The sequence below is a fragment of the Schistocerca nitens genome, chromosome 2 (assembly GCF_023898315.1).
Source record: "Schistocerca nitens isolate TAMUIC-IGC-003100 chromosome 2, iqSchNite1.1, whole genome shotgun sequence".
NCBI lineage: Eukaryota > Metazoa > Arthropoda > Insecta > Orthoptera > Acrididae > Schistocerca > Schistocerca nitens.
Window position 1 is genome coordinate 877,323,860 of NC_064615.1, and position 19,901 is coordinate 877,343,760.

A 19,901-nucleotide genomic window follows, 5' to 3' on the forward strand; every position below is an offset into this window, starting at 1 on the left:
TGGCAAGGAATCTAACCTGGGACCCTGTGATCCAGAGGCAGCAATGCTAGTCAATTACTTCATGCTAAGTGTTCTACTCAGCTCTTTATGCTAACAAAACGATTGTATATAGATTGTTATTAATGATACATATTATACAGAGCTTATCTGTTTTTGTAATTGTTTTTTCCCTAATCTTGCCAGCTGTGTTATTGTACATGTCACCAAACTACACACAAATGCTCTAACTACCGCAGACTACACTTTCTACAACACCTTCCAATGGCAAGTAAATGTAAACATAATACCCCCTTCATAAAGACACATACACAGAACTCTGTCATTATTCAAGAAATGCAACACTAAAGCAGAAATCATGTGAACCAATGTCTATCCTCATAACTTGCTCTTCCTATGCATAAATACTGGTGATAAAAATATAAAGACACAAGTTGTCACATTCGGCATAGATGAGAAAGTAAACGTGAAATTAATTCCATTTGTCAACTCTTTACAAAACACCCATGCTGCACTGTGGACTCTATCAGATTATTTCAGTTCTCATTGGATTTCAGTTACAATTAGCACCTCTTTTACATTCCTCCTTTCCTTGTCCTTCATTATTACCCTTATTCCTTGTCAGGTTGGAAGGAATAGGACATTCGTTATAGAATCATTCACAACATGTCAGTTATCTGAAAATGATTATGTACAATTGATGTATAATCATAAGCTTCTCATCAGAGCTAAACTTTACCCAACTTCATCTCATGCTACTGCTCTCAATCGTCTGTCCTTTGAATATCTCTACATTGCAAAAATGATTTATCCCCTTGCTTTTCTTATTCCTTCAATCAAATTTTGATGCGCAATATGCTAACTCTGTATGGCACTAGACGATATAGGAAAAATTATGTATTAGTAAATGTCATCTACTGGATAATTTTTTATCTTATCAGCACCTTTTGTCTCACCAATACAGGCTTTGCTATTCTCCCATATTTATAATTTCTTTTACGTTGACTGATGTTTCTTAAATTTAGTTTCACAGCCTCATAATGTCTCTATTTGGTGCTTGTGCAAATGGTATAATTTCTCGAGTCTTATCCTTATGGATCTGATTTTTTACAACCTGAATTGCCGTCACTGACGTCGTATCAGCTGGTAACTTAGTGATGACTTCTTAAAATTGATGAATAAGGGAATCCCACAACTTGTATCCCCTATGACAGCAAAATCTGCACAGTTTTCCTAGGTCCTTCATTACATATTCTGAAGGACTGCTAGCTGGACGATACAAACAGATATAAATTGGTTTCACATCGTTATGACGCTGTGTCCATTGTTATACTACAGATCTGAAGTGTGGATCATTTTCTGGTATCACCTTCTCCGCACATACAACTTTGCACAAGCAATGGATGCAGAATGACTATACAACAGACTGACCTGTAACTCTCCTTAAGTACATGAGAGACACAAATTTGAATTCAACTCAATAGTAATAAACACCTTATCAGTTCTTGGGAGGGGAACAAAGAAATCAATGACTATGAACACCTTTAGTCTCAATGGGACAATCAGAAACTGAACTGCATGGTGAGACACCACAGGTAACCACTTTTGACAGGACATGCATGTAGCTGATATCTTAGATATCCATTTTTCCATGTTCAAAAAGTAAAAGGTTTCGCAAAGCTCGTGAAAACACTTCATGGCACCAAAATGTGAAATGATCAACCCTTTCAGAGATACAGGCATACATGTATGCCTAACAGTTAGAGCATCCAGACTGCTATGAGCATACTTGTATGTTTGGCAGGTTGATGTTCTATAGGGCTACTGGCACTCATTTATGCCCTGCAGAAAGAAAAGCTTCGTCAGGCCTTCATGTATGCCTGGGCATAGGAGCAGGCGAATGTGCACAATATACTGGCGTCTCGTTGTTGACTATGTTCATGCCAGTGCTGTCACTATCTGCTCTTCTTTGTAGTGTTGGAAAGCGCTGAAGCTTTCACCTGCTCCTGTTTCCTTTCTCTTTAATCGTCGATTTAATAGATATAATTTTATTCCCTAAGCTACACAAGACAAATGACATAAACATATATGACATGAAAGGCAGGTATCATCCTGATGAACTCAGTAGCTCAAGTTATAGTACAGCAGATACATGTAATTTCTCAGCAACAGTTCCAGCTGCACAGAACAGAAAATGGCACACATGGCCCAGTAAAAGTACTTTCGTTTCCTAATCTACAAAGTAAACATGATACAAACACATATAATGTGGAAGGACATGAATTACAACATAGAAATCATGTACCAGATTTTGCAAAATGCGAGCAATGCAGCAAAACAAGAGCATTTTCTCACCCACAACTGCGGTATAGAACAGAAAACGGCTCACATGGTTAAGTGAATTTAATTTGATTTCCTGATCTCAAAAGTACACATCATACAATTACATATAATGTGAAGGGGAATGAACTATCGAACAAAACTCACTTATGAGTGATATCTGCAGACATGTTCAAAAAAACAGACTCTACCATATATATATGGGCCATGAACGTTGAAATGATCATCCAGTGAACAGCATTCTCTGCCCGACCTTGTGTGGGACTTCACATGATGCGACAAGGAAAAGACAGTAAAGAGCTAGGGGACACTACTTTGGTAGTGTGGCAAGTGGGAATTTGGATTGAGGAGAGAAATATGCTTGGTTAGTCAGTGCAGTTGTGTCTAACCACTGTGCAAAGTGATGCGAATGATTAATGCAACTGCCTAGTAAGCAGGAGACTCAGGTTTGACTCCCAGGCTTGGTACAAATTTTCATTTGTCGCCAATGAATTCTTTCATTGACCAAATGTGGCAGAGATCGAGATTTCTCTTTTATGAACATATTCAAGTGTCAGATGCTGCTAAAGGTGAGTAGCGAAAGAAAACATGTACAGTTTCTCAGCAACATTCACTGCTATGCAGAACACAAAATGGTCAGAGTATTGGGCGTCTTCAATAAGAACTGTTGACTTTATACAGGGTGTTTCAAAAATGACCGGTATATTTGAAACGGCAATAAAAACTAAACGAGCAGCGATAGAAATACACCGTTTGTTGCAATATGCTTGGGACAGCAGTACATTTTCAGGCAGACAAACTTTCGAAATTACAGTAGTTACAATTTTCAACAACAGATGGCGCTGCGGTCTGGGAAACTCTATAGTACGATATTTTCCACATATCCACCATGTGTAGCAATAATATGGCGTAGTCTCTGAATGAAATTACCCGAAACCTTTGACAACGTGTCTGGCGGAATGGCTTCACATGCAGATGAGATGTACTGCTTCAGCTGTTCAATTGTTTCTGGATTCTGGCGGTACACCTGGTCTTTCAAGTGTCCCCACAGAAAGAAGTCACAGGGGTTCATGTCTGGCGAATAGGGAGGCCAATCCACGCCGCCTCCTGTATGTTTCGGATAGCCCAAAGCAATCACACGATCATCGAAATATTCATTCAGGAAATTAAAGACGTCGGCCGTGCGATGTGGCCGGGCACCATCTTGCATAAACCACGAGGTGTTCGCAGTGTTGTCTAAGGCAGTTTGTACCGCCACAAATTCACGAAGAATGTCCAGATAGCGTGATGCAGTAATCGTTTCGGATCTGAAAAATGGGCCAATGATTCCTTTGGAAGAAATGGCGGCCCAGACCAGTACTTTTTGAGGATGCAGGGACGATGGGACTGCAACATGGGGCTTTTCGGTTCCCCATATGCGCCAGTTCTGTTTATTGACGAAGCCGTCCAGGTAAAAATAAGCTTCGTCAGTAAACCAAATGCTGCCCACATGCATATCGCCGTCATCAATCCTGTGCACTATATCGTTAGCGAATGTCTCTCGTGCAGCAATGGTAGCGGCGCTGAGGGGTTGCTGCGTTTGAATTTTGTATGGATAGAGGTGTAAACTCTGCCGCATGAGACGATACGTGGACGTTGGCGTCATTTGGACCGCAGCTGCAACACGGCGAACGGAAACCTGAGGCCGCTGTTGGATCACCTGCTGCACTAGCTGCGCGTTGCCCTCTGTGGTTGCCGTACGCGGTCGCCCTACCTTTCCAGCACGTTCATCCGTCACGTTCCCAGTCCGTTGAAATTTTTCAAACAGATCCTTTATTGTATCGCTTTTCGGTCCTTTGGTTACATTAAACCTCCGTTGAAAACTTCGTCTTGTTGCAACAACACTGTGTTCTAGGCGGTGGAATTCCAACACCAGAAAAATCCTCTGTTCTAAGGAATAAACCATGTTGTCTACAGCACACTTGCACGTTGTGAACAGCACACGCTTACAGCAGAAAGACGAAGTACAGAATGGCGCACCCACAGACTGCGTTGTCTTCTATATCTTTTACATCACTTGCAGCGCCATCTGTTGTTGAAAATTGTAACTACTGTAATTTCGAAAGTTTGTCCGCCTGAAAATGTACTGTTGTCCCAAGCATATTGCAACAAACGGTGTATTTCTATCGCTGCTCGTTTCGTTTTTATTGCCGTTTCAAATATACCGGTCATTTTTGAAACACCCTGTAACTATGTACACTGATACATATTAGCCGAATGTTAGTGAGGTTTTAATGGGTTACAGGCAGATATATTGGCAGTGTAAATCTGGGGTAACAGGATTTGCCAATCACAAATAAAATGGTTCTTGTCATTTTCTCAGTACAGGAAAAACTTTTAACTGAAAGACTCCATTAGTTCTGAAGTTATCTTTCATGGCTATCAGAAACTGCAACCTCTGTGTCTGCGCAGTATGATACTGATTTTATGAAGAGTACTACTGAAGAAGGGTTCTATGAGAGTTGGAATGTGTGACTAGTCTACAGTGGCCGTGCCTGGCATTTGTCATAGGACTGTGGCAGCTACCCACCAGCGAGATGAACAGTTGTTTGCCCACTTTAGCTGGCCAGGCAGATAGAACACTTGGATCTTGCAGCTGTAAAAAAGAGTTCAATAAGTAAGCCAGATACTGACAGGTTCCAGATAGATTACATAATGGTAAGACAGAGATTTAGGAACCAGGTTTTAAATTGTAAGACATTTCCAGGGGCAGATGGGGACTCTGATCACAATCTATTGGTTGTGAACTGTAGATTAAAACTGAAGAATCTGCAAAAAGGTGGGAATTTAAGGAGATGGGACCTGGATAAACAGAAACAACCAGAGGTTGTAGAGAGTTTGAGGGAGAGCGTAAGGGAACAATTCACAGGAATGGCGGAAAGAAATACAGTAGAAGAAGAATGGGTAGCTTTGAGAGATGAAGTAGTGAAGGCAGCAGAGGACCTAGTAGGTAAAAAGACGAGGGCTAGTAGAAATCCTTGGGTAACAGAAGAAATACTGAATTTAATTGATGAAAGGAGAAAATATAAAAATGCAGTAAATGAAGCAGGCAAAAGGGAATACAAACGTCTCAAAAACAAGATCGACAGGAAGTGCAAAATGGCTAAGCAGGGTTGGCTAGAGGACAAATGTAAGGATGTAGAAGGTTATCTCACTAGGGGGTAAGATAGATACTGCCTACAGGAAAATGAAAGAGACCTTTGGAGAACAGAGAACCACTTGTATGAATATCAAGAGCTCAGATGGAAACCCAGTTCTAAGCAAAGAAGGGAAAGCAGAAAGGTGGAAGGTGTATATAGAGGGTCTGTACAAGGGCAATGTACTTGAGGACAATCCATTAGAACTACTGACAGCTTTGGGAGAGCCACTCCTGACAAAACTCTACCATCTGGTGAGCAAGATGTATGAGACAGGCGAAATACCCTCAGACTTCAAGAAGAATATAATGATTCCAATCCCAAAGAAAGCAGCTGCTGACAGATGTGAAAATTACCGAACAATCAGTTTAATAAGTCACGGATGCAAAATACTAACGAGTATTCTCTACAGACGAATGGGAAAACTGGTAGCAGCTGACCTCGGGGAAGATCAGTTTTGATTTCGTAGAAATGTTGGAACATGTGAGGCAATACTGACCCTACGACTTATCTTAGAAGAAAGATTAAGGAAAGGCAAACCTACGTTTCTAGCATTTGTAGACTTAGAAAAAACTTTTGACAACGCTGGCTGGAATACTCTCTTTCAAATTCTGAAGGTGGCAGGGGTAAAATACAGGGAGCGAAAGGCTATTTACAATTTGTACAGAAGGCAGATGGCAGTTATAAGAGTTGAGGGACTTGAAAGGGAAGCAGCGGTTGGGAAGGGAGTGAGACAGGGTTGTAGCCTCTCCCCGATGTTATTCAATCTGTATATTGAGCAAGCAGTAAAGGAAAGAAAAGAAAATCCGGAGTAGGTATTAAAATCCATGGAGAAGAAATGAAAACTTTGAGATTCGCCGATGACATTGTAATTCTGTCAGAGACAGCAAAGGACTTGGAAGAGCAGTAGAACGGAATGGACAGCGTCTTGAAAGGAGGGTATAAGATGAACATAAACAAAAGCAAAACGATGATAATGGAATGTAGTCGAATTAAGTCGGGTGATGCTGAGGGAATTAGATTAGGAAATGAGACACTTAAAGTAGTAAAAGAGTTTTGCTATTTGGGGAGTAAAATAAGTGATGATGGTCGAAGTAGAGAGGATATCAAATGTAGGCTGGTAATGGCAAGGAAAGCGTTTCTGAAGAAGGGAAATTTTTTAACATCGAGTATAGATTTAAGTGTCAGGAAGTCGTTTTTGAAAGTATTTGTATGGAGCGTAGCCATGTATGGAAGTGAAACATGGACGATAAATAGTTTGGACAAGAAGAGAATAGAAGCTTTTGAAATGTGGTGCTACAGAAGAATGCTGAAGATTAGATGGGTAGATCATATAACTAATGAGGTGTTGAATAGAATTGGGGAGAAGAGAAGTTTGTGGCACAACTTGACAAGAAGAAGGGACCGGTTGGTAGGACATGTTCTGAGGCATCAAGGGATTACAAATTTAGCATTGGAGGGCAGCATGGAGGGTAAAAATCGTAGAGGGAGGCCAAGAGATGAATACACTAAACAGATTCAGAAGGATGTAGGTTGCAGTAGGCACTGCATTATTAAGTCCCTTGGTGTCAGCCATTGAGAAAACATCTGAGTCAGCAAGTTCCACGAGTCTGGAGGCCTCATTTTCGCTACTATTTTATAGCATAGACCATTAGTATCTCGCTGGCTGAGTTAAATTTTTTGCATTATATACTACCTAATACTATTAACAGGTACGAACCGACAAGTTCAAAATGACGCAAGTCCAGGATCATCTAACAATAAAAATTGACCTGACAGTCCCCTTATAGTTATTCACAGACAACTCGGTTATAAAAACAATGAAAAGTCACAAAATTCCCTCCTGTAATCACAAAGAACCAGTTGAATGGGGATTATAGCGGAAAATGTTGTCACATTAAAAAATATTGAATATGATTAAAGCATACTCATATAATTGAAATAATTAAGAAACTCCTGCAAAATTTCATTTGTAGCCACTGTCCAGACTATCTCAGTAATCTCAGTTGTTTCACAAATCCCTCAGTACGCATGTATAGCATACGTCACTGCGTATTCTAAACAGACAAACCAAAACTTAAGCCATGTAGAAAATCTGTAACCAGAAAATATAGTGTAACCACAATATTCACAAATATATAGTCAGCTTGAAAATTTCCACAATCCAGTTTCTAGTAAAATGTCAATGCAAACCTTTTAGAGTGGGGAAGGAGTTGTTCTCAAATATGGCTCACAGAATCAATCAACCTAACAGCTCTATTGCACATTCTATCGCCTAGTTGCTCTACTGCATATTCTATCACACAATGAGCAATTGTTTTGAAAAATAAATCATACACAGTCACAAAAATGGAGAATACACATCAGCACTACTAAAAATCAATTTGCAAAAGATACAAAAAAATAATATCAGATACTTCTCGGAAGTTAAGATGAGTTTCACATACTAGATTTTCGTCAAAATGCACATTATTCCATGAAAAGAAATTTCCACAAAAACTATTCTTCCCCTTCTCTCCCTCTTATCACTTACTTCATATAGAACATAGAATTGTTATTGTAATTTTATGTTAAACCAAGAATTTGCTGACTTTCATAATCTCCAAAAACCCTCTTAGTGTTCCACACTTCATGATTTTACTTTGCTAAGGCTGCATTGACTACAAGTGGCAGTTTAAGGGGACTGGTGATATTTGGCATTGCTGATGTGTGTTCAGCATTTTTATGACTTTGTATGATTTATTTTACAAAAATAGGCAGCAGAGCAATTAGGTGATTGATTCTGTGAAACATGTTTGAGAAAAAAATTTGTGACTTTTCCAAAATATGTAGCTCAAAGAACAAGAGTCATAAGCCCATGTCATGCTTACCATCTTTTAACAGATCTTTTAGGCACAATTTTATGTATGAAATACAACTGTTGGTCTTACTCTTTCTTCTGAATTGTATTGTGTGTTGTAGGTGAAAAAAGCATTTAAATTATTTATGTGCAGCATAGATACACATATTTTGAAATAAAAGTAAAGTAGAACTTAATTTTTCCTCTACATTTAATTCTATTATGTTTAAAGTGGACTTTTAAGCATATCCAGCAATTAACTAGTAGTTTTTCTTAAAAAAAGACTTAAGTTTTTGAATTTAAGTCATAAGAACAGGCTACCTTTTTAATTAAGTATGTTTTAACAAAATATACACAATTTCAGCTTTCTATCTTTAGTAGTTTTTAATCAGTGTGTACCTGAACATAAAAAAATGAAGTTCTGGAAAATCCGAGCTAAAGCTAAGGATTGTTTCTCTACCTACCCTGCACAACAATATGAATCCAAGATCCATATCCATCATGTATCTCGTGTCATTCTTCCTCAATTTTCTTTTCCAGTTTTCTTTGCCTTGTTATTATTTCTTTAGTGGCTCCCAACACTGATTTCTCTGCTTTGAGAGTCTCCTGCAGTCAATGGAAATTAAAGTTCTTTGTGTATTTAATCCAGCAGGCACGCCCATCAATTCCATAACCTTAACTATTACACCACACCATCATTGCAACATAATAGAACATCAAGCACATCTGTTTCCAAACTAATTAATCCTGGTAGAAGAGTTTAATGTATCCATTGCCATATAAAGTTGTTAAAACTCTCATTTGGATTTTGAATCCTAGTAAGTAATTACTTCTCCAATAATCTTGTGACATTATAGACTAAAAAATCATGTAAACAAACAAGTGAGAAGAAAGTTCTGCTGTCTGCATGACAAGGGGGAGTCGTCATGTGTGCAGACACTTTTAAATTCCTCTAATTGTGGGGCTTTCTTAGGTACAAATTCCTCACAGTAAATTTTTTATTGTTCAGAAAACTACAAAGTTAATTTTTTAAGATAAATTTAAAAATTCGATTTTATGACACTCACATGCTAGCCCCATTAACGAAAGTCTATTCACACTTTACTGAGCTACACTTGTTGACAAAGTTCCACTTAGAAAATAAATACACCCAAATTAATATAATGAAATCTGACTGGTCACACTTGTGGTTCTCATACACTGATACTTAAATACCAGAACCGATATTACATTTGATCCCTAAGATGCATGTTGCCAAAAACACACATGAATGCATATGCAGGGCCTCCAAGGTCCTAATTTAAAATTTTCCTCTTTTCATATAATTCTTCTTTGGAGTTAAATTTATTTCTGGCAAATTTATTGTTGTATTGAAAGTTTCCTAAGATGCAGTAACAGGATCTGGTGTGCCTGATTAACGTTTTATTAATTTTTTTAAAAAACTCTAAGAGTGAATTTTTATTAGTTACATCCATTTACATACAACATATACAAGTAATTTTATTAATTCACTTATAAGTTGCATTTTACATTTTATAACATTTATTAAAACCAATTTCTTCAACTAAAACATTCTCATTATTCACAATATTATGTTTATAGGCAGTATTTTGACAAAATGTTATTATTCATTGCTCACATAAAATTGCATTTTTCTTAGTTTTCAACATGTGACAAACAAGAAGCACAAAGAATGCCACTATTTTCCTTACAAATGTTGGTTTTACACTTAATGCATGCCATAGCACTTTTCCTGTGTTTATTATATGGACAATAACTGCATCTTCTTCTTTTTCCTTAAACAGGTAGTTGGTTCGGCAATATGACATCTTTTTGAACACCACATCTTTGCATGGCATCAACGATTTTCTTTGGAAGATTAGGGATCTGAATACAAAGTTTCATTAGTGGTCTTACCATTTCCTCTGCTAAATTTCTTAGGAACAAACGCCTTTTATCAATTCTTTCACTATGGTATGTTAGATGTTGGGCGGAAAATAAAATTTCACTGTTCATTGCTGTGACGTCCATCATATTCATCCATGATGCAAATGGCCATCTTCTTGTTTGTCTCTTGCAAGTGTAATACCGAATTTTCTGGCCCATTTGATCTACTCCACCCTTCATAGAGTTATAGAACTTTATTATATCTGCTTTCTTTTTTGCGTGAGTTTCATCAATGTTTCTGTTGTGATGCATTGTGCTAATGAGAACTACAGACTTTTTCTTTATGGGAACATAACTCACCATTGTAATGTCACCTCTAAATGCAAACAAAGAGGAATGAATCGCTATTGAGGCAGATGGTTTCATCCCATTAGGAATTTCTGGTTGATTTTGTCTGATTGTTCCCATCACTGTAATTTGCTTCTGAAGCATCTCTTCTGCCAGCTGCACACTAGTAAAGAAGTTGTCAACAGTAATATTATTTGATGATCCTTCAATGCTTTTAGCAAGATCTTTCACCACATTCAATCCAAGATTTTTCTGAATAGATTCATGGGGCTTCCTTCCCGTGTAAACAATTCCGTCTAAAGCATATGCAGATGTAGCATCAATACCAAAATATTTTTATGCCATACTTGGCTGGTTTAGAAGGCATATACTGGGTGAAGCTGCATCTTCTACGGAATGGGACTAGCTGTTCGTCAACTGTGAGGGTATCATTGGGAATTATTCTATTTCTACACTCGTCAAGAAATAGTTCCCATACATAGTGAACAGCTGCAAGTTTGTCATCTGCAGATCGAGCTTCACGGGTACGCCTGTCATCAAATCTAATCATTCTCCTTATATCTTCGAATCTATTTACTGACATGGTAGCGTTATTTGTAGGATTTGCCTTTTCATCCAAGAATAATCCTCTAATAGGGACATCACAACTCTTCTCAACACCAGAAAGCAGTAAAAGACCACGAAAACCCTCCATTTCAGCAAGCGAAACGTTTTTCCACGTTTTACCACGTAAAGCAGCCACTCTTCTGCCTTCAATATTTGTGCAGTTGATGATTTCCTCTAGTATTTCCTTGGAGATGAAATAGTCCCAGGCATCCTTAGGTTTACAGGTTTCAAACCACGGGCTGGACCAGGTGCCTTCTTTACGATATTATGGACAGGCGTACGAAAAGTTGCAGGAGGGTATAATTTCCAAATCGGTCCATTCAGACTAATGTATGTGTGGTCTTCTATACCTTTTTGTGGTGGTCCTTCATTTTCAGACTCTGATGAAGTAATTTTATTGGAAGGACTGTCATCTGCCTCAATATTCACATCTGCAGGTTGATTGGCTGATTCTTCACTATTTGCATCTTCAAAAATATTTCCTTCCTCGCAAGAATCATTTCCTTCAAACCACTGAGCCACAACACTTTCAAAATTAGCTGCATCTGCACGTACTGACTCTCTTGCTTTGCGTGTCGAAGCCATAGCAAAAGGCGTGTCTCTCGAACAGCACCTTGTGCAGCACTAAACGAGTCATACTCGTAACAATATGGGCCTTGCAGCAACAAACAAACTACAGTAACAATGAGGCTGACAAGAGTAGCACAGGATAACAATACTATGCAATAATAAAACATTTGATAGCAAAAAGATCAATAATACACCGACATCGCCAATATGTGAAAGTAGTGTGTATTATTTTTTAGTTATACTGTTACTGCTACAGCTACTGCTGCTGTTGGCACTCCTGTTGCTGGAAATACCACCACAGTTATTGTTGAATTAATAACTGCTCCAAAAGAAATGTTGAAGACAATATAGGCTGAAGAACATTTATAAATGTGTGAGGGCTTCTGAAGCCCTGCTTATGCATTCACAGTGCATGGGTAAACGTGTTGAATTATACAAAAAAATTAAAAAGGTATCTCGTTCAGACTTGATAGGAGGAATGTCACAGTGTTAGTGAAAGAGTACTGGAAAGCAGTTTGAAATCAAACAAAAAATTGCAGAGTTTTTTTAAAAAAATGAAGACATACAAGGGCCTCGGAGGCCCTGTATATGCATCCTAGGGTTAAATACCAGAACGGATATTACATTTGATATCTGAAATACTAATTTAATTATGGCCTCTGGTTAACTTTCCTTTTACTAAAACCAGAATAAATCTTTGTAACAACATTTAGCTCTTCACTAATTAGTAAAATATGGTTCACGTTTGTGCATTCATCTATAACATGATTATCTTCCAGTGTCTAGAACTTGTAATGTCCTTATAACACATAATACGCACTCAGAATACGATGTAGTGCCCTCTCGAAGTTCTTAATGGAACTTACCTTGCGTGACCTGCAAACAGCCTATAATGAATTATATAATGTAATGGGAGAATATATTTATATATACTCTGACTGAATGATGAATGTATGTGAATGCAGCTTGCCGCTAACTTGGTGTAATGTTTTGTCTGTAAAGACGTGTATTTGTTGCCTTTATGTTCCCTTCACTCTCACACATAAACCTGTACAGTAAAGTAAGGGCCTCCTGTTTTGTCTTTAGGCTGATCCGTGATAAGACAGGCAAGCAATTATACTAATGGAGGATTCTGAGTATTTTTTCTAATTTCATTCGCTCTCTCTCTCTCTCTCTCTCTCTCTCTCTCCTTTATCTATATACAATTTTAAATATAATATTTCATTACATGAAATCAGCCCAATAGAATCTCTGGTGGAGCCCTTCGTCTTAATATTCAGCGGCTGGCTTGCTGTAAAAGATCTTTTACATTTATTATTATTATTAAGCGCTGCATTCAGTTGGGAAAATCGATCGTTTGAACAATTCGTTCCTTTTACGACAGATTTAGAATTTCAGATGTGTCCGAAGCCTTTTTGGACGATTTTATAAATACTTGTCGATTGCAGGCTCTCTTCGTCACAGCTGAAACTTCCCCACTAATTACAGGGCCAAGACGATCATCAATGATTCAGACAAAGAACTCATTCGTCATTCACTCTAGAATAAAAGGGTCACAAACCTTATTTCTGAGGAAAATTGTATATTCAATCCATCTCCATTACATGTTCCGTTTTCTGTTGATTCAAAGTCTTACTTAATTTGCGTTTACAGTCTTTCTCTCTCTCTTCAAATAACCCGCTAGTGGCACAAACGTTAATAGCTCGCTTTAGCGAGAAGAAGAGCAAATATGTCTCTTTTAGAAAACCGTCAATCTTCCAACAGATACTTCCGAAGCTGTCCTCGTTACCCGTCTATAATAACCATGGAGAATACGTATATGTATCTCTGTTATTCCAAAGAATAACCGTACTAGAAAAATACCTTGGCGTCGACGAGCTGTCGGCGGATATATTACTAGAAAATTCGATCAGATACCTTTCGAAAGTAAATAAATATGGATAATTTAACTGGCCATGATTAATTATTGCGTGGTAGAGGGTAATTTTTCCGTGGGGGAGATTACAAGCCTAATAATACAAAGAGTGGCTAGTTTATGAATATTCGATACGATAAAAAGTGATTTGAACAAAGTATGAACTGAATCGGTCAGAAAATATTTAGTTTACTTACTTCTGCACAGAGCATTTGTGGAAGGCCTTACATCTGTTTGTATTAACTGAAAAAAAAGGATGGTACCTCATTTAACTGAGTTCGTGAATGGTGTGGCTGTGAAATAAAAGGTGACAGAGTTACGTTAACTTGGATTATTTTTCTGTCACATACGAGGCGTTATCAAAAAGTAACCGGAATTTTTTAATTTCACGGACTTTATACAATAAGAAGAATCATTCTTACCTCCCAGAAAATACTGCTCATCCATAGTAAGAGGCTGGTGATCAAAACAGTTGAATTCCTTCTAAACCAGACGAAACATTACGGGAAGATACGCATTTCTATTTGTTTTGGTCAACATTTTTCAAATGACGCTCATTTGTTGCACAAAACCATCTCATTATTAATTATTCACGTTAAATTTATTATACCCTCGTGAGCACCCTAATGCAGTAAAATGGAGGATTTAGCGGCTTCTTTCCCTTGTCGAAGGCGGTTAATCTATGTAGCAACATGCTAAAGGTGTCATATGTAAAGCAGTGTCAAGCCTTCTATGGGAGAATAAATAATTCTTAGTAGTTCGGGACTGAATATAATAAGATTGGATAGAAGTATGTACTCATGACTGTGCAGTACTTTTAAAGAACTGGATATAATATATCATTGACACCAATTTAAGTGTATTTTGGAACGGTTGAAGAAAACTTCCGGAATAATTCAATTTTATCAAACCATATGTTATATAATTGTAGCACTAAGCAGATTCAGAAGGATGTAGGCTGCAGTAGGTACTGGGAGATGAAGAAGCTTGCACAGGATAGAGTAGCATGGAGAGCTGCATCAAACCAGTCTCAGGACTGAAGACCACAACAACAACATATGTTAAATATAGCAAATCAAAGAAAGAGTTCTATTTACACACTTTTCTTTGCTGCTACGAATTACTACAAACTGGCGTCAAAGTGTTGTAGCATGTTAATTTGATTTACATTGTTAACAAAACTCACCAAAAACCGTTTGGCCAGTATAATTACCATAGCCGAGGAAGATGGAGAACAGTAACCCGATATACTAGCGTTGGTATAACAAACCCTTCGCAGCGTAAAATATCTGACGAAAAAGCTGTAGTCTCTTCAGAATCGATAGCAAATGACTAAACAGCAAAAACGCCAGCTGAGTGCAGAAATAAGTGAAAGAATATCGTTTATTCTCCATACCGCACAATATTTCACAGCTGACGTTTCAGTTTGCAGTACTATGGTAGATACAAAATTATTTGTTAAAATACAGTCACATTAAATGATTTGGCCGCTCAATGACATGATCCTACATTCAGAATACTTGCAATACCTGACAGCTGGCTGTTTGGTATATGGTTACAGTTAAATCACTTAGTACCATCCATGCCATGTTATTTTACATACTTTTCATTAATTTTGAGTCCAGGAACAGTGCGACTTTACAGTGTGTTAGTCGACCATCATTCTACGCAATTCTGTGAAGTTTTCTAGCATGCTTTGATGTGTAATCCAGTCGTATACACCAATGTGCTCATCCTCCCCCGCCGAATGTTGCAATATTAGATTTCCATTTTCCACTGCTAAGCAGTTGCCCTACAATGGAGGCAGTTACGATGACAGGCGGATACGTGGGGAAAGACCAGATCCATGTCTTGCTCATTTCAGCCAACTGCAGTCCTGTGGAGTATTATTTATGGGACCGCCTAAGGTAACTAAGAGGCAACAGGACAATATCTTGGACATCTGCTGTTTGTGTCTTGTTTCAGAACTTTGAAAACTGTTATTCCACTAATAACAATAAACGAACATTTTTGATTTATGATTATATTGCTCCGTCGCTCACAAAAGACTCATTACTTCTCAGTTCAGAGAATATTTTTCACATTTAACCATGAACAGCACAGGAATAACGTTTTATTCTACTGCAAAGAACTTGGGGGTAATTCTGGACCATCTCTCAGACTGACCAAACACACAACTGCAGTCTGTAAGACGGTGTCAGCATCATTTTCTTCGCTAAAGGAATATATAAAATGTATTTCGTCTAGAGCTTCAAAAGAAACTCGCAGAATCATTAATACTCTCCATCCTTGGTTATGGTGATCGTATGCTCCAAGAACTTTCGTATGGCAGCTGACCCCAGTTTTCTCCCCTTGAATGCTTGTGTGCAATACATTTATGACTTACGCTATTTGGCCATATCGCTCCTGCTTGTGGATAATTATCATGGTAATTATCATGGCAATGTGCCGTTAAGTACAGAGATTATCATACCCTCTGTTCACTCTATCGTCTTCTCAATCATTGTATTTCCTTTTATTTATCTTTAACAGTTGCACTACTATCTGAACAACACAGCAGAAATATTCGTTTTGAACCATCACATAACACTGTCCTGCTGTCTAAATCATTTTTATATCAGGAACCCGATTTTGGAGCAATCTTACTCAAAATATTAGAGAAATTAAAGTACTTTAAAACTTTAAAAGACATATAATGGCTCACCATCTATCACAATAGCTATCTCTTCCACAAAAACTGACTACAAATCACTCGTGTCAATCTCCTTTTTCCCACCACCTTTCCCTCCCCTTGGCTACATGGATCTCTATTGAAATTCGCTTCTTTCCTAACAACTATAATCACTTTCACTTGAATCTTCTCCTCTTACATTATTCATTCCAATTCTTCTACTACCAAACTAATCAATATCATTCTTAATGCCTCAATTATTTTATTAATATTATTATTATTGCCAATTGTTAATTTTATTAATAATGCAAATTATTATTATTGAGTTTGTTACATAATAATCAATGAATATCATTCTTAGTGCCTCCTTATTTTATCGTTATCAGTGTTACCATTATTATTATTATTATTGCTAATTATTATTTTTATTAATAATGCAAATTACTATGAGTGTGATTGTCATGTAATATTTTCTTTGTATGAGTTGATCACAGTCAGATGTAAGAGAGGGCTTTAAGGCCATAATCTGACAAGGTTAAGAAAGCAATACATAATTAAATAGGGGGTGATCAAGCAGTTTCCGTTTGACGGCTGTACAATCCAGAATCGGTATGCCAATCAGGCAAAATCGCGATAAGCTTTGAAGCAAACGTCCCACCGATGCACCAGGCTGAAGACACCCATTTCCTGCTGCATGAAGAAGTCCATAACTGCCTGCTGCACATCCTGGTTCCCGGGTTCGATTCCCGGCGGGGTCAGGGATTTTCTCTGCCTCGTGATGACTGGGTGTTGTGTGCTGTCCTTAGGTTAGTTAGGTTTAAGTAGTTCTAAGTTCTAAGGGACTGATGACCATAGATGTTAAGTCCCATAGTGCTCAGAGCCATTTGAACCAGCCACATCCTGGTCCTGAAGGTATCGTCGGCTCTTCAAGACATGTTTCAAGGGACTCAAGGTGTGATGATCACGTGGGGAAGGATCGGAGTGGGTGCTCAATTCTCTGCCAATTGAGTTGGCGTGACTTCCCCGTTATGGCATTTGCGATTTAGAGATTTGCGCTATCATGAAGCACCAGCACCTAACATGGCGCACATTTGTGCATTGGTGGTTTTCGAGTGATATGCGACCCCATACAAATTTTTAAGTGAATGCACTGACATTTAACTGTATTGTTGTTAATTTAATTACGACCTAGATTTTGGCATTTTATGCCATTTTCAAGTGATTGAGTTTAAGCCATTAACATATATTGCAGGGCACCAGGCTCAATACTGGCCGTAAATTATATATATATATATATATATATATATATATATATATATATATATATATATATATATATATATATATATATATATATATATATATATATATTGGCCCCCACGAAATGGCAGGTGTCAAATCATCTTGTAAAAAGATACGTAAATAATAACATAATCACGGCATATTTAGTCATATTTAATCAGTAAATATGACGTGCTCCCACTATTATTCGCTATTATTACTGCAAGATCATGATTCTATATCTGGCATTTCGTGGGGAGCCAATAGTTTCTTAATTTAATTTTAAGCTTGTATGTATTTACAAACCTACATTCACAGTTTTAAGAAAAATTATGGATTTAACACTATTTAAATTAAACAATTCAGAGACAGCAAAGGACTTGGAAGAGCAGTTGAACGGAATGGACAGTGTCTTGAAAGGAGGATATAAGATGAACATCAACAAAAGCAAAACGAGGATAATGGAATGTAGTCAAATTAAATCGGGTGATGCTGAGGGGATTAGATTAGGAAATGAGACACTTAAAGTAGTAAAGGAGTTTTGCTATTTAGGGAGTAAAATAACTGATGATGGTCGAAGTAGAGAGGATATAAAATGTAGACTGGCAATGGCATGGAAATCGTTTCTGAAGAAGAGAAATTTGTTAACATCTAGTATAGATTTAAGTGTCAGGAAGTCGTTTCTGAAAGTATTTGTATGGAGTGTAGCCATGTATGGAAGTGAAATATGGACGATAACCAGTTTGGACAAGAAGAGAATAGAAGCTTTCGAAATGTGGTGCTACAGAAGAATGCTGAAGATAAGGTGGGTAGATCACGTAACTAATGAGGAGGTATTGAATAGGATTGGGGAGAAGAGAAGTTTGTGGCACAACTTGACTAGAAGAAGGGATCTGTTGGTAGGACATGTTTTGAGGCATCAAGGGATCACAAATTTAGCATTGGAGGGCAGCGTGGAGGGTAAAAATCGTAGAGGGAGACCAAGAGATGAATACACTAAGCAGATTCAGAAGGATGTAGGTTGCAGTAGGTACTGGGAGATGAAGAAGCTTGCACAGGATAGAGTAGCATGGAGAGCTGCATCAAACCAGTCTCAGGACTGAAGACCACAACAACAACAACAAATTAAACAAACAGTACGTATTGAAGAAGATAAACAACATTTGTTTCACATTTTGCAACAAACATAGGGTGCAAAGTACAACTTCTTTCTTTACTGACATCAGTACTCAAAATAACGTAACTTTTTAAGGTAATATCGCTAAAATGTCTAGTCATTTCTCCCAGTAAACAAGCAATTACTCATTTTTGCCTTCTTCACTCAAAGATATGTCTGTATCAGACTCTGTAAGTGTAGCCTGTGAATTAATAATATGTTCATAGAAGCTGTGATGGATGGGAGCACCATATTTCATCAGCTTCCTTAAATTTTTAGCTTTGTCATATGTCAGTGTATGTTTCTTGCCCTCAGATAACGTCGAACGTGTGACATAACCTGGTTGATGTATTTGACGTCATTTCCTGGTTTTCTTGCAATTCATGGACCTGTAGGACATACCGCGATTTACTGTTTCAGAGAAATCGATTTCAAAAGGTTTTTCCTTGTGAAATTTCAGCCGCTGCATCTTCAGTCGCTTGATTTTGTCACCATCCATAAGCATTTTCTTCTTAACAGTACTGTATTTCAAAGGCTTGATGCTTTTAAAATCGTCTTCCTATAGATGAATCACTTGAAATTTGTTTCCTTTCCACTTTGCCGCCCCAATAATTCTAATAAGACTTTCAGCATCAAAAATATATTGCTATTTCTTCATCCCATTATCTACACATAAGAAATCCTGGTCGCAGGCTATGAAAGAGTGTCCGGATACAAAAAATTTCAGCTCAATTGTCTCGACACTAATTTCTGGATTCGTGACCATATACAGCAACATAAGAGACAGATTGAAATTTCGATTTTGTCCACCACAAGTATCTCCATAGCAGACCAATTTCTTTACTTGCAAAGGGAAGTTTTTCACGTAATGCAAAATACATGAAACAACTTCTTGCGATCTTCTACCTGCTTGTGCCACTGCCCAGAAATACATGGAAGCTTTGTCTTTCACTCGATTGTGGATACAGAATTTGTAGCAATTTAACTGCCGTAGATAGTATATCTCAGAAACTGGGAGCTTAGATAATGAAAGAACACTCTGCAAATCAAATGCTATAACACACATATCAGATCAGATCTGACCAGTTCTACATCTTCCTTCGTCTGGGACCTCA